Source organism: Pseudophryne corroboree, chromosome 4, assembly GCF_028390025.1.
Source record: "Pseudophryne corroboree isolate aPseCor3 chromosome 4, aPseCor3.hap2, whole genome shotgun sequence".
NCBI classification, from domain to species: Eukaryota; Metazoa; Chordata; class Amphibia; order Anura; family Myobatrachidae; genus Pseudophryne; species Pseudophryne corroboree.
In genome coordinates, this window is record NC_086447.1 from 388,288,044 (window position 1) to 388,300,231 (window position 12,188).

Here is a 12,188-nt window from a genome sequence, read left to right on the forward strand (position 1 = left end):
TCTGTTTACGTGGGCGACTGACGTGATGTTGTCCGATTGGATCAATACCGCCTGACCCTGAAGCAGGGGTTTCGCTTGACTTAGGGCATTGTAAATGGCCCTTAGTTCCAGAATGATTATATGAAGAGATGTTTCCATGCTTGACCACAAGCCCTGGAAAAAATTTTTTCCCTGTGTGACTGCCCCCCAGCCTCTCAGGCTGGCGTCCGTGGTCACCAGGACCCAATCCTGAATGCCAAATCTGCGGCCCTCTAGTAGATGAGCACTCTGCAGCCACCACAGAAGAGACACCCTTGTCCTTGTCGACAGGGTTTCTTGCATGGAATCTTCCGAATGGAATTGCTTCGTAAGAAGCCACCATTTTTCCCAGGACCCTCGTGCACTGATGCACTGACACCTGGCCTGGTTTTAGGAGGTTCCTGACTAGCTCGGATAACTCCCTGGCCTTCTCCTCCGGGAGAAACACCTTTTTCTGGACTGTGTCCAGAATCATTCCTAGGAACAGTAGACGTGTCGTTGGAATCAGCTGCGATTTTGGAATATTTAGGATCCACCCGCGCTGACGTAACACTACCTGAGATAGTGCTACTCCGACTTCTAACTGTTCCCTGGACCTTGCCCTCATCAGGAGATCGTCCCAGTAAGGGATAATTAAGATGCCTTTTCTTCGAAGAAGAATCATCATTTCGGCCATTACCTTGGTAAAGACCCGAGGTGCTGTGGACAACCCAAACGGCAGCGTCTGAAACTGATAATGACAGTTTTGTACTACAAACCTGAGGTACCCTTGGTGAGATGGGTAGATTGGGACGTGGAGATAAGCATCCTTGATGTCCAGAGACACCATATAGTCCCCTTCTTCCAGGTTTGCTATCACCGCTCTGAGTGATTCCATCTTGAATTTGAACCTCTTTATGTAAGTGTTCAGGGATTTCAGATTTAAAATTGGTCTCACCGAGCCGTCCGGCTTCGGTACCACAAACAGCGTGGAATAATACCCCTATCCCTGTTGTAGGAGGGGTACCTTGATTATCACCTGCTGGGAATACAGCTTGTGAATGGCTTCCAAAACTGCCTCCCTGTCGGAGGGAGACTTTGGTAGAGCAGACTTCAGGAACTGGCGAGGGGGAAACGCCTCGAATTCCAGTTTGTACCCCTGCGATACCACCTGTAGAATCCAGGGGTCCACTTGCGAGTGAGCCCACTGCGCGTTGAAATTCTTGAGACGGGCCCCCACCATGTCTGAGTCTGCTTGTAAAGCCCCAGCGTCATGCTGAAGACTTGGCAGAAGCAGGGGAGGGCTTCTGCTCCTGGGAAGCGGCTGCATGGTGCAGTCTTTTTCCCCTTCCTCTGCCCCGGGGCAGGAAGGAATGGCCTTTAGCTCGCTTGTACTTATGGGAACGAAAGGACTGAGTTTGAAAAGACGGTGTCTTTTTCTGCTGATGTGAAGTGACCTGGGGTAAAAAGGTGGATTTTCCAGCCGTTGCCGTGGCCACCAGGTCCGATAGACCAGCCCCAAATAACTCCTCCCCTTTATACGGCAATACTTCCATATGTCGTTTGGAATCCGCATCGCCTGACCACTGTCGCGTCCATAACGCTCTTCTGGCAGAAATGGACATAGCACTTACTCTTGATGCCAGGGTGCAAATATCCCTCTGTGCATCACGCATATATAGTAATGCATCCTTCAAATGCTCTATAGTTAACAGTATATTGTCCCTATCCAGGGTATCAATATTTTCAGTCAGGGAATCCGACCACGCGACGCCAGCACTGCACATCCAGGCTGAAGCGATTGCTGGTCGCAGTAGAACACCAGTATGTGTGTATATACTTTTAAGAATATTTTCCAGCCTTCTATCTGCTGGTTCTTTGAGGGTGGCCGTATCAGGAGACGGTAACGCTACTTGTTTAGATAAACGTGTGAGCGCCTTATCTACCCTAGGGGGTGTTTCCCAACGTGTCCTAACCTCTAACGGGAAAGGATATAGTGCCAATAATTTTTTAGAAATTAGCAGTTTTTTGTCGGGGGAAACCCACGCTTTATCACACACCTCATTTAACTCATCTGACTCAGGGAAAACTATTGGTAGTTTTTTCACACCCCACATAATACCCTTCCTTGTGGTACTTGTAGTGTCAGAAATGTTCAATGCTTCCTTCATTGCCGTGATCATGTAACGTGTGGCCCTACTGGACATTACGTTTGTCTCCTCACCGTCGACACTAGACTCAGTATCCGTGTCTGGGTCTGTGTCGACCCACTGAGGTAACGGGCGTTTTAGGGCCCCTGACGGTGTCTGAGACGCCTGGACAGGCACTAATTGATTTGCCGGCTGTCTCATGTCATCAACCGTTCTTTGCAAAGTGCTGACATTATCACTTAATTCTTTAAATACGATCATCCAGTCAGGTGTCGACTCCCTAGGAGGTGACATCACTAACCCCGGCAATTGCTCCGCCTCCACATCATCTTCCTCCTCATACATGTCGACACACACGTACCGACACACAGCACACACACCGGGAATGCTCTGATAGAGGACAGGACCCCACAAGCCCTTTGGAGAGACAGAGGGAGAGTCTGCCAGCACACACCAAGCGCTATATATATATATACAGGGATAACCTTATATAAGTGTTATTCCCTTATAGCTGCTGTTTATATAGTTTTTAGCTGCCAATAGTGCCCCCCCTTCTCTTTTTTACCCTGATTCAGTAGCAAGTCTGCAGGGGAGAGTCAGGGAGCCGTCCTTCCAGCGGAGCTGCGAGGGAAAATGGCGCTTGTGTGCTGAGGAGATAGGCTCCGCCCCTTCACGACGTCCTTATCTCCCGCTTTTTCTGTAAAAAATGGCAGGGGTTAAAATACATCCATATAGCCCAAGAGCTATATGTGATGTATTCTTTAGCCAACCTAAGGTATTATCTGTTATATTGCGTCTCAGGGCGCTCCCCCCCAGCGCCCTGCACCCTCAGTGACCGGAGTGTGAAGTGTGCTGAGAGCAATGGCGCACAGCTGCGGTGCTGTGCGCTACCTTAATCTGAAGACAGGATCGTCTTCTGCCGCCGATTTCACCGGACCTCTTCGCTCTTCTGGCTCTGTAAGGGGGCCGGCGGCGCGGCTCCGGGACCCATCCAGGCTGAACCTGTGATCGTCCCTCTGGAGCTAATGTCCAGTAGCCTAAGAAACCCGATCCACTCTGCACGCAGGTGAGTCCGTTTCTTCTCCCCTTAGTCCCACGATGCAGTGAGCCTGTTGCCAGCAGGACTCACTGAAAATAAAAAACCTAAAATATACTTTTATTCTAAGCAGCTCAGGAGAGCCACCTAGCCTGCACCCTTCTCGTTCGGGCACAAAAATCTAACTGAGGCTTGGAGGAGGGTCATAGGGGGAGGAGCCAGTGCACACCACCTGATCCTAAAGCTTTTATTCTTGTGCCCTGTCTCCTGCGGAGCCGCTATTCCCCCCATGGTCCTTACGGAGTCCCAGCATCCACTAGGACGTCAGAGAAATGGGGACATGTAGGTAAGCATCCTTGATGTCCAGTGATACCATGTAATCCCCCTCTTCCAGGCTTGCAATAACCGCCCTGAGCGATTCCATTTTGAACTTGAACTTCCTTATATAAGTGTTCAAGGATTTCAAATTTAGAATGGGTCTCACCGAACCGTCTGGTTTCAGTACCACAAACATTGTGGAATAGTAACCCCGTCCCTGTTGAAGGAGGGGAACTTTTATTATCACCTGCTGGAGGTACAGCTTGTGAATTGCCGCCAGTACTACCTCCCTGTCCTGTGGAGTAGCTGGCAAGGTTGATTTGAGGTAACGGCGAGGGGGAGACGTCTCGAACTCCAGCTTGTATCCCTGAGATACCACTTGTAGAACCCAGAGATCCACCTGTGAGCGAACCCACTGGTCGCTGAAGTTCCGGAGACGGGCCCCCACCGCACCTGGCTCCACCAGTGGAGCCCCAGCGTCATGCGGTGGACTTAGTGGAAGCAGGGGAGGATTTTTGTTCTTGGGAACTGGCTGTATGGTGCAGCTTTTTCCCTCTACCCCTGCCTCTGGGCAGAAAGGACGCGCCTTTAACCCGCTTGCCTTTCTGGGGCCGAAAGGACTGTACCTGATAATACGGTGCTTTCTTAGGCTGTGAGGGAACCTGAGGTAAAAATGTCGACTTCCCAGCTGTTGCTGTGGAAACGAGGTCCGAGAGACCATCCCCAAACAATTCCTCACCCTTGTAAGGCAAAACCTCCATGTGCCTTTTAGAATCCGCATCACCTGTCCACTGCAGAGTCCATAATATTCTCCTGGCAGAAATGGACATTGCATTAATTCTAGATGCCAGCCGGCAAATATCCCTCTGTGTATCTCTCATATATAAGACGACGTCTTTAATATGCTCTATGGTTAGCAAAATCGTATCCCTGTCGAGGGTATCAATATTTTCTGACAGGGTATCGGACCAAGCTGCTGCAGCACTACACATCCAAGCTGAAGCAATTGCAGGTCTCAGTATAGTACCTGAGTGTGTATATACAGACTTCAGGATAGCCTCCTGCTTTCTATCCGCAGGCTCCTTTAAGGCGGCCGTATCCTGAGACGGCAGTGCCACCTTTTTTGACAAGCGTGTGAGCGCCTTATCCACCCTCGGGGATGTCTCCCAACGTAACCTGTCCTCTGGCGGGAAAGGGTACGCCATCAGTAACTTTTTAGAAATCACTAGTTTCTTATCGGGGGAAGCCCACGCTTCTTCACACACTTCATTCAACTCATCTGAAGGGGGAAAAACCACTGGTTGCTTTTTCTCCCCAAACATAATACCCTTTTTAGTGGTACCTGGGTTAATGTCAGAAACGTGCAACACATTTTTCATTGCCGTAATCATGCAACGGATGGCCCTAGTGGAATGTACATTAGTCTCGTCCTCGTCGACACTGGAGTCAGACTCTGTGTCGACATCTGTGTCTGCCATCTGAGGTAGCGGGCGTTTTTGAGCCCCTGATGGCCTTTGAGACGCCTGGGCAGGCACTGGCTGAGAAGCCGGCTGTCCCACAGCTGTTATGTCATCGAACCTTTTATGCAAGGAGTTGACACTGTCGTGTAAAACCTTCCACATATCCATCCACTCTGGTGTCGACCCCGCAGGGGGTGACATCACACTTATCGGCACCTGCTCCGCCTCCACATAAGCCTCCTCATCAAACATGTCGACACAGCCGTACCGACACACCGCACACACACAGGGAATGCTCTGACTGAGGACAGGACCCCACAAAGTCCTTTGGGGAGACAGAGAGAGAGTATGCCAGCACACACCACAGCGCTATATAATCAGGGATTTACACTAACACAAAGTGATTTTTCCCTATAGCTGCTTTACATATACAGTTTGCGCCTAAATTTAGTGCCCCCCCCTCTCTTTTTTACCCTTTGAGCCTGGAAACTGCAGGGGAGAGCCTGGGGAGCTGTCTTCCAGCGGAGCTGTGAAGAGGAAATGGCGCCAGTGTGCTGAGGGAGATAGCCCCGCCCCTTCTCGGCGGACTTCTCCCGCTCTTATATTTATATTATGGCGGGGGATTTTTGCACATATATAGTTTTTTAGACTATATTATGTGCTGTTTGCCAATGTAAGGTACTCTAATTGCAGCCCAGGGTGCCCCCCCCCCCCCCAACGCCCTGCACCCATCAGTGACCGGAGTATGTGGTGTGCATAGGGAGCAATGGCGCACAGCTGCAGTGCTGTGCGCTACCTTAATGAAGACCGGAGTCTTCAGCCGCCGATTTCCAGGATGTCTTCTTGCTTCTGGCTCTGCAAGGGGGACGGCTGCGCGGCTCCGGGACCGGACGACCGAGGCTGGGCCTGTGTTCGATCCCTCTGGAGCTAATGGTGTCCAGTAGCCTAGAAGCCCAAGCTAGCTGCAAGCAGGTAGGTTCGCTTCTCTCCCCTAAGTCCCTCGTAGCAGTGAGTCTGTTGCCAGCAGATCTCACTGAAAATAAAACACCTAACAAATACTTTCTTTACTAGAAGCTCAGGAGAGCCCCTAGTGTGCAACCAGCTCGAGCCGGGCACAGATTCTAACTGAGGTCTGGAGGAGGGGCATAGAGGGAGGAGCCAGTGCACACCAGATAGTACCTAATCTTTCTTTTAGAGTGCCCAGTCTCCTGCGGAGCCCGTCTATTCCCCATGGTCCTTACGGAGTACCCAGCATCCACTAGGACGTCAGAGAAATATAGCGTTCTAATTCATCATTTATTTCCCCTTACAAAAGATTTCTGAGTAAAACACAGCCACATACGTTGCTCTGTCTTTCGCTGACCACACATCTTGTGATTTTATACTAATACCACTACAAGCCCTTCCCTGGTGTTCATCCCAGTGTACAAATGTCCAAGCACTGAGACACCCACTTTCAGCATCCATAAATGCTGGACTACTGATTGGTGCGTGTTTAGATGCACTATGGAACCTGGCACTAACCCTTTAGCAGCTGCTTATTTTCCATCTGGGTGTGGACTCCATTGTGAGTGATTAAGCGTCTGTGTACGCAAACACTTCAATATACAACATATGCTAAAAATTTGGTATTGTGGTGAAAATGATCTCAAACGCAGACATATTGGGCGGTATTCAAATGATATATCACGCACAATCTCCTTTCTAAAATGATCCCCCGTTATCGCACATATTGCAACCATAGTAATCAGGTTTAGCGGTGTAAAGTGTTGGAGGCCTCACTACTCCGTGGGTAGCGAGCTGAAATGATGATACCACACCCCGAGGGCAGAAACAGAACGGGTGTGGAAGGTGGTGAAAAGAATTGAAAACGACTCAATGTGCAGTGGTGAATTGATTTCATTTTTGCCAAGTTTCTTCACTAAACTATAAATACCTGTAGATTCCCTTTAATATTATTTATAAATTGGCAATTATTGAGCACATATACATATACGATTTAATGTTGTCTCTCTGCCTTCTGATCTTATCTAATAGTGTTATTTGATAAATAATATGTTCAGCGATAGGCAATTTATCTGTCTTTGAGATCATTTGCACCCCAATGATAAATTTATAACATATGTTATATGTTATTGTTTTTTTGACCAGGCTAATCATTTAAACAATCTGTAAAACCTGATATTTTAAAAAGGTGAAATAAAGTATATGTTTTCAAATTTGCAATCATTTCTACACTTACAAAAAAGGAGTCACTTTCTTTATTAGCATAGCTAATTTTTGTTGTTGAGTACTTACAGGGGAATAAAATTGTTCACGGTAATTTACTGTAGGCTAAATGATCCCTGTGGCCGGAGCCCTGTCGCACATGATAGACGTATCAGCGCTAGGTGCCATAATGTACAGGAGTTAATGTGTTTTAACATATTATAGGTAGTGCTCTATGCAAGGTTGTAGGATTACATGTTTAAATGTGTTCATCTTTAAGATGTGTTTGAATATAGTTCAAAGGGAAAAATGCACTTATTCTGTATATGACTGGATAAGGAATCAGCATCTTCTGTCACTGTAGAAAATTGGTATGCTAATTGCCATTTCCTAGCAGGAGGACTAGTGGATGACAAAGCTTTTGATATTGGCCAGTGTACTCACCGCAGGTGACGTGCCTGGAGTTTGCAGCTTCAAGTGGGAAGGGAAACTTTGGTATGTACTGTATCTACGTAAAGTGTGTCAAGAAAGTTTGGAATCAGACATATGAAGGAAAGGAGGAAAACCATTTGTTCATTTAGGAAGTCAAATGCAAACATTATTGCTGACTAAACTATATAAATACTTTACATTTGTGTGAAATACATCAAAGGAGGAATGTAAATTACCAGTTACTGTGTAATGTGAGCTGCATTGTGCCTTCTAAAATGTGTGTGTGTATATATATATATATATATATATATATATATATACACACACATACATACATATACATATATACATACATACTGCTAAAAAAAAAAAAAAAAGGGAACACTTAAACAACACAATGTAACTCCAAGTCAATCACACTTCTGTGAAATCAAACTGTCCACTTAGGAAGCAACACTGATTGACAATCAATTGCACATGCTGTTGTGCAAATGGAATAGACAACAGGTGGAAATTATAGGCAATTAGCAAGACACCCCCAATAATAAGATTTTACTTACCGATAAATCTATTTCTCGTAGTCCGTAGTGGATGCTGGGGACTCCGTCAGGACCATGGGGATTAGCGGCTCCGCAGGAGACAGGGCACAAAAATAAAGCTTTAGGATCAGGTGGTGTGCACTGGCTCCTCCCCCCATGACCCTCCTCCAAGCCTCAGTTAGGATACTGTGCCCGGACGAGCGTACACAATAAGGAAGGATTTTGAATCCCGGGTAAGACTCATACCAGCCACACCAATCACACCGTACAACTTGTGATCTGAACCCAGTTAACAGTATGACAACGTAGGAGCCTCTGAACAGACGGCTCACAACAAGAACAACCCGATTTTTTTGTAACAATAACTATGTACAAGTATTGCAGACAATCCGCACTTGGGATGGGCGCCCAGCATCCACTACGGACTACGAGAAACAGATTTATCGGTAAGTAAAATCTTATTTTCTCTAACGTCCTAGTGGATGCTGGGGACTCCGTCAGGACCATGGGGATTATACCAAAGCTCCCAAACGGGCGGGAGAGTGCGGATGACTCTGCAGCACTGAATGAGAGAACTCCAGGTCCTCTTTAGCCAGGGTATCAAATTTGTAGAATTTTACAAACGTGTTCTCCCCCGACCACGTAGCTGCTCGGCAGAGTTGTAATGCCGAGACCCCTCGGGCAGCCGCCCAGGATGAGCCCACCTTCCTTGTGGAATGGGCCTTGACAGATTTAGGCTGTGGCAGGCCTGCCACAGAATGTGCAAGTTGAATTGTGCTACAAATCCAACGAGCAATCGTCTGCTTAGAAGCAGGAGCACCCAGCTTGTTGGGTGCATACAGTATAAACAGCGAGTCAGATTTTCTGACTCCAGCCGTCCTTGAAATATATATTTTCAATGCCCTGACAAAGTCCAGCAACTTGGAATCCTCCAAATCGCTAGTAGCCGCAGGCACCACAATAGGCTGGTTCAGGTGAAACGCTGACACCACCTTAGGCAGAAAATGAGGACGCGTCTGCAGTTCTGCCCTGTCCGAATGGAAAATCAGATATGGGCTTTTATACGATAAAGCCGCCAATTCTGACACTCTCCTGGCTGAAGCCAGGGCCAGTAGCATGGTTACTTTCCATGTAAGATATTTCAAATCCGCCGATTTGAGTGGCTCAAACCAATGGGATTTGAGAAAATCCAAAACTACATTAAGGTCCCACGGAGCCACTGGGGGCACAACCGGGGGCTGTATATGTAGTACTCCTTTTACAAAAGTCTGGACTTCAGGAACTGAAGCCAATTCTTTCTGGAAGAAAATCGACAGGGCCGAAATTTGAACCTTAATGGACCCCAACTTGAGGCCCATAGACAATCCTGTTTGCAGGAAATGTAGGAATCGACCCAATTGAAATTCCTCCGTGGGGGCCTTCCTGGCCTCACACCACGCAACATATTTTCTCCAAATGCGGTGATAATGTTGTGCAGTCACCTCCTTCCTGGCTTTAACCAGTGTAGGAATGACCTCTTCTGGAATGCCTTTTTCCCTTAGAATTCGGCGTTCAACCGCCACGCCGTCAAACGCAGCCGCGGTAAGTCTTGGAATAGACACGGTCCCTGCTGAATCAGGTCCCGTCTTAGAGGTAGAGGCCACGGATTTTCCGTGAGCATCTCCTGAAGTTCCGGGTACCAAGTTCTTCTTGGCCAATCCGGAGCCACGAGTATCGTTCTTACTCCCCTTTGCCGTATAATTCTCAGTACTTTGGGTATGAGAGGCAGAGGAGGAGACACATACACTGACTGGAACACCCACGGTGTTACCAGAGCGTCCACAGCTATTGCCTGAGGGTCTCTTGACCTGGCGCAATACCTGTCCAGTTTTTTGTTGAGGCGAGACGCCATCATATCCACCTTTGGTTTTTCCCAACGGTTCACAATCATGTGGAAGACTTCTGGATGAAGTCCCCACTCTCCCGGGTGTAGATCGTGTCTGCTGAGGAAGTCTGCTTCCCAGTTGTCCACTCCCGGAATGAACACTGCTGACAGTGCTATCACATGATCTTCCGCCCAGCGAAGAATCCTTGCAGCTTCTGCCATTGCTCTCCTGCTTCTTGTGCCGCCCTGTCTGTTTACGTGGGCGACTGCCGTGATGTTGTCCGACTGGATCAACACCGGCTGACCCTGAAGCAGGGGTTTTGCCAGGCTTAGAGCATTGTAAATCGCTCTTAGCTCCAGTATATTTATGTGAAGAGACATCTCCAGGCTTGACCATACTCCCTGGAAGTTTCTTCCCTGTGTGACCGCTCCCCAGCCTCTCAGACTGGCATCCGTGGTCACCAGGACCCAGTCCTGTATGCCGAATCTGCGGCCTTCTAACAGATGAGCACTCTGCAACCACCACAGAAGAGACACCCTTGTCCGTGGCGATAAGGTTATCCGCTGATGCATCTGCAGATGCGATCCGGACCATTTGTCCAGCAGATCCCACTGAAAAGTTCGTGCGTGGAATCTGCCGAATGGGATTGCTTCGTAAGAAGCCACCATCTTTCTCAGGACTCTTGTGCATTGATGCACTGACACTTTTCCTGGTTTTAGGAGGTTCCTGACAAGTTCGGATAACTCCTTGGCTTTCTCCTCCGGAAGAAACACCTTTTTCTGAACCGTGTCCAGAATCATTCCCAGGAACAGCAGACGTGTTGTCGGGGTCAACTGAGATTTTGGAAAAATAAGAATTTACTTACAGATAATTCTATTTCTCGGAGTCCGTAGTGGATGCTGGGGTTCCTGAAAGGACCATGGGGAATAGCGGCTCCGCAGGAGACAGGGCACAAAAAGTAAAGCTTTACGATCAGGTGGTGTGTACTGGCTCCTCCCCCCATGACCCTCCTCCAAGCCTCAGTTAGGTACTGTGCCCGGACGAGCGTACACAATAAGGAAGGATTTATGAATCCCGGGTAAGACTCATACCAGCCACACCAATCACACCGTACAACCTGTGATCTAAACCCAGTTAACAGTATGATAACAGCGGAGCCTCTGAAAAGATGGCTCACAACAATAATAACCCGATTTTTGTAACTATGTACAAGTAATGCAGATAATCCGCACTTGGGATGGGCGCCCAGCATCCACTACGGACTCCGAGAAATAGAATTATCGGTAAGTAAATTCTTATTTTCTCTATCGTCCTAGTGGATGCTGGGGTTCCTGAAAGGACCATGGGGATTATACCAAAGCTCCCAAACGGGCGGGAGAGTGCGGATGACTCTGTAGCACCGAATGAGAGAACTCCAGGTCCTCCTTAGCCAGGGTATCAAATTTGTAGAATTTTACAAACGTGTTCTCCCCCGACCACGTAGCCGCTCGGCAGAGTTGTAATGCCGAGACCCCTCGGGCAGCCGCCCAAGAAGAACCCACCTTCCTTGTGGAGTGGGCTTTTACCGATTTTGGCTGTGGCAGGCCTGCCACAGAATGTGCAAGCTGAATCGTACTACAAATCCAGCGAGCAATAGTCTGCTTAGACGCAGGAGCGCCCAACTTGTTGGGAGCATATAGTATAAACAGCGAGTCAGATTTCCTGACTCCAGCTGTCCTTGAAATGTATATTTTTAAAGCTCTGACAACGTCCAACAACTTGGAGTCCTCCAAGTCGCTTGTAGCCGCAGGCACTACAAAAGGTTGGTTCAGATGAAATGCTGACACCACCTTAGGGAGAAAATGCGGACGAGTCCGCAGTTCTGCCCTGTCCGAATGGAAAATCAGATATGGGCTTTTGTAAGATAAAGCTGCCAGTTCTGACACTCTCCTGGCCGAAGCCAGGGCTAGTAGCATGGTCACTTTCCATGTGAGATATTTCAAATCCACAGTTTTTAGTGGTTCAAACCAATGAGATTTGAGAAAGTCCAAAACAACATTGAGATCCCACGGTGCCACTGGAGGCACCACAGGGGGCTGTATATGCAGCACTCCCTTAACAAAAGTCTGGACTTCAGGAACTGAAGCCAATTCTTTTTGGAAGAAAATCGACAGGGCCGAAATTTGAACCTTAATAGATCCCAA

General features: G+C 48.0%; 1 protein-coding gene across 6 annotated transcripts in view; it reads right to left on the reverse strand.

Annotated features, from left to right (window-relative positions):
* CILK1 (ciliogenesis associated kinase 1) overlaps positions 1–12,188 on the reverse strand; it is a 200,203-nt gene that overhangs the window by 159,996 nt on the left and 28,019 nt on the right. The window contains exon 1 of one of the 6 annotated variants that reach the window (XM_063916698.1): positions 7,614–7,663. The exons of 4 other annotated variants lie outside the window; for them this stretch is intronic. The gene's annotated coding sequence lies outside the window, so the exon portion shown is untranslated. Of the gene's footprint in view, positions 1–7,613; positions 7,664–12,188 lie in introns of those variants that run through there. One more of the 6 variants, XM_063916697.1, reaches the window with a different exon arrangement.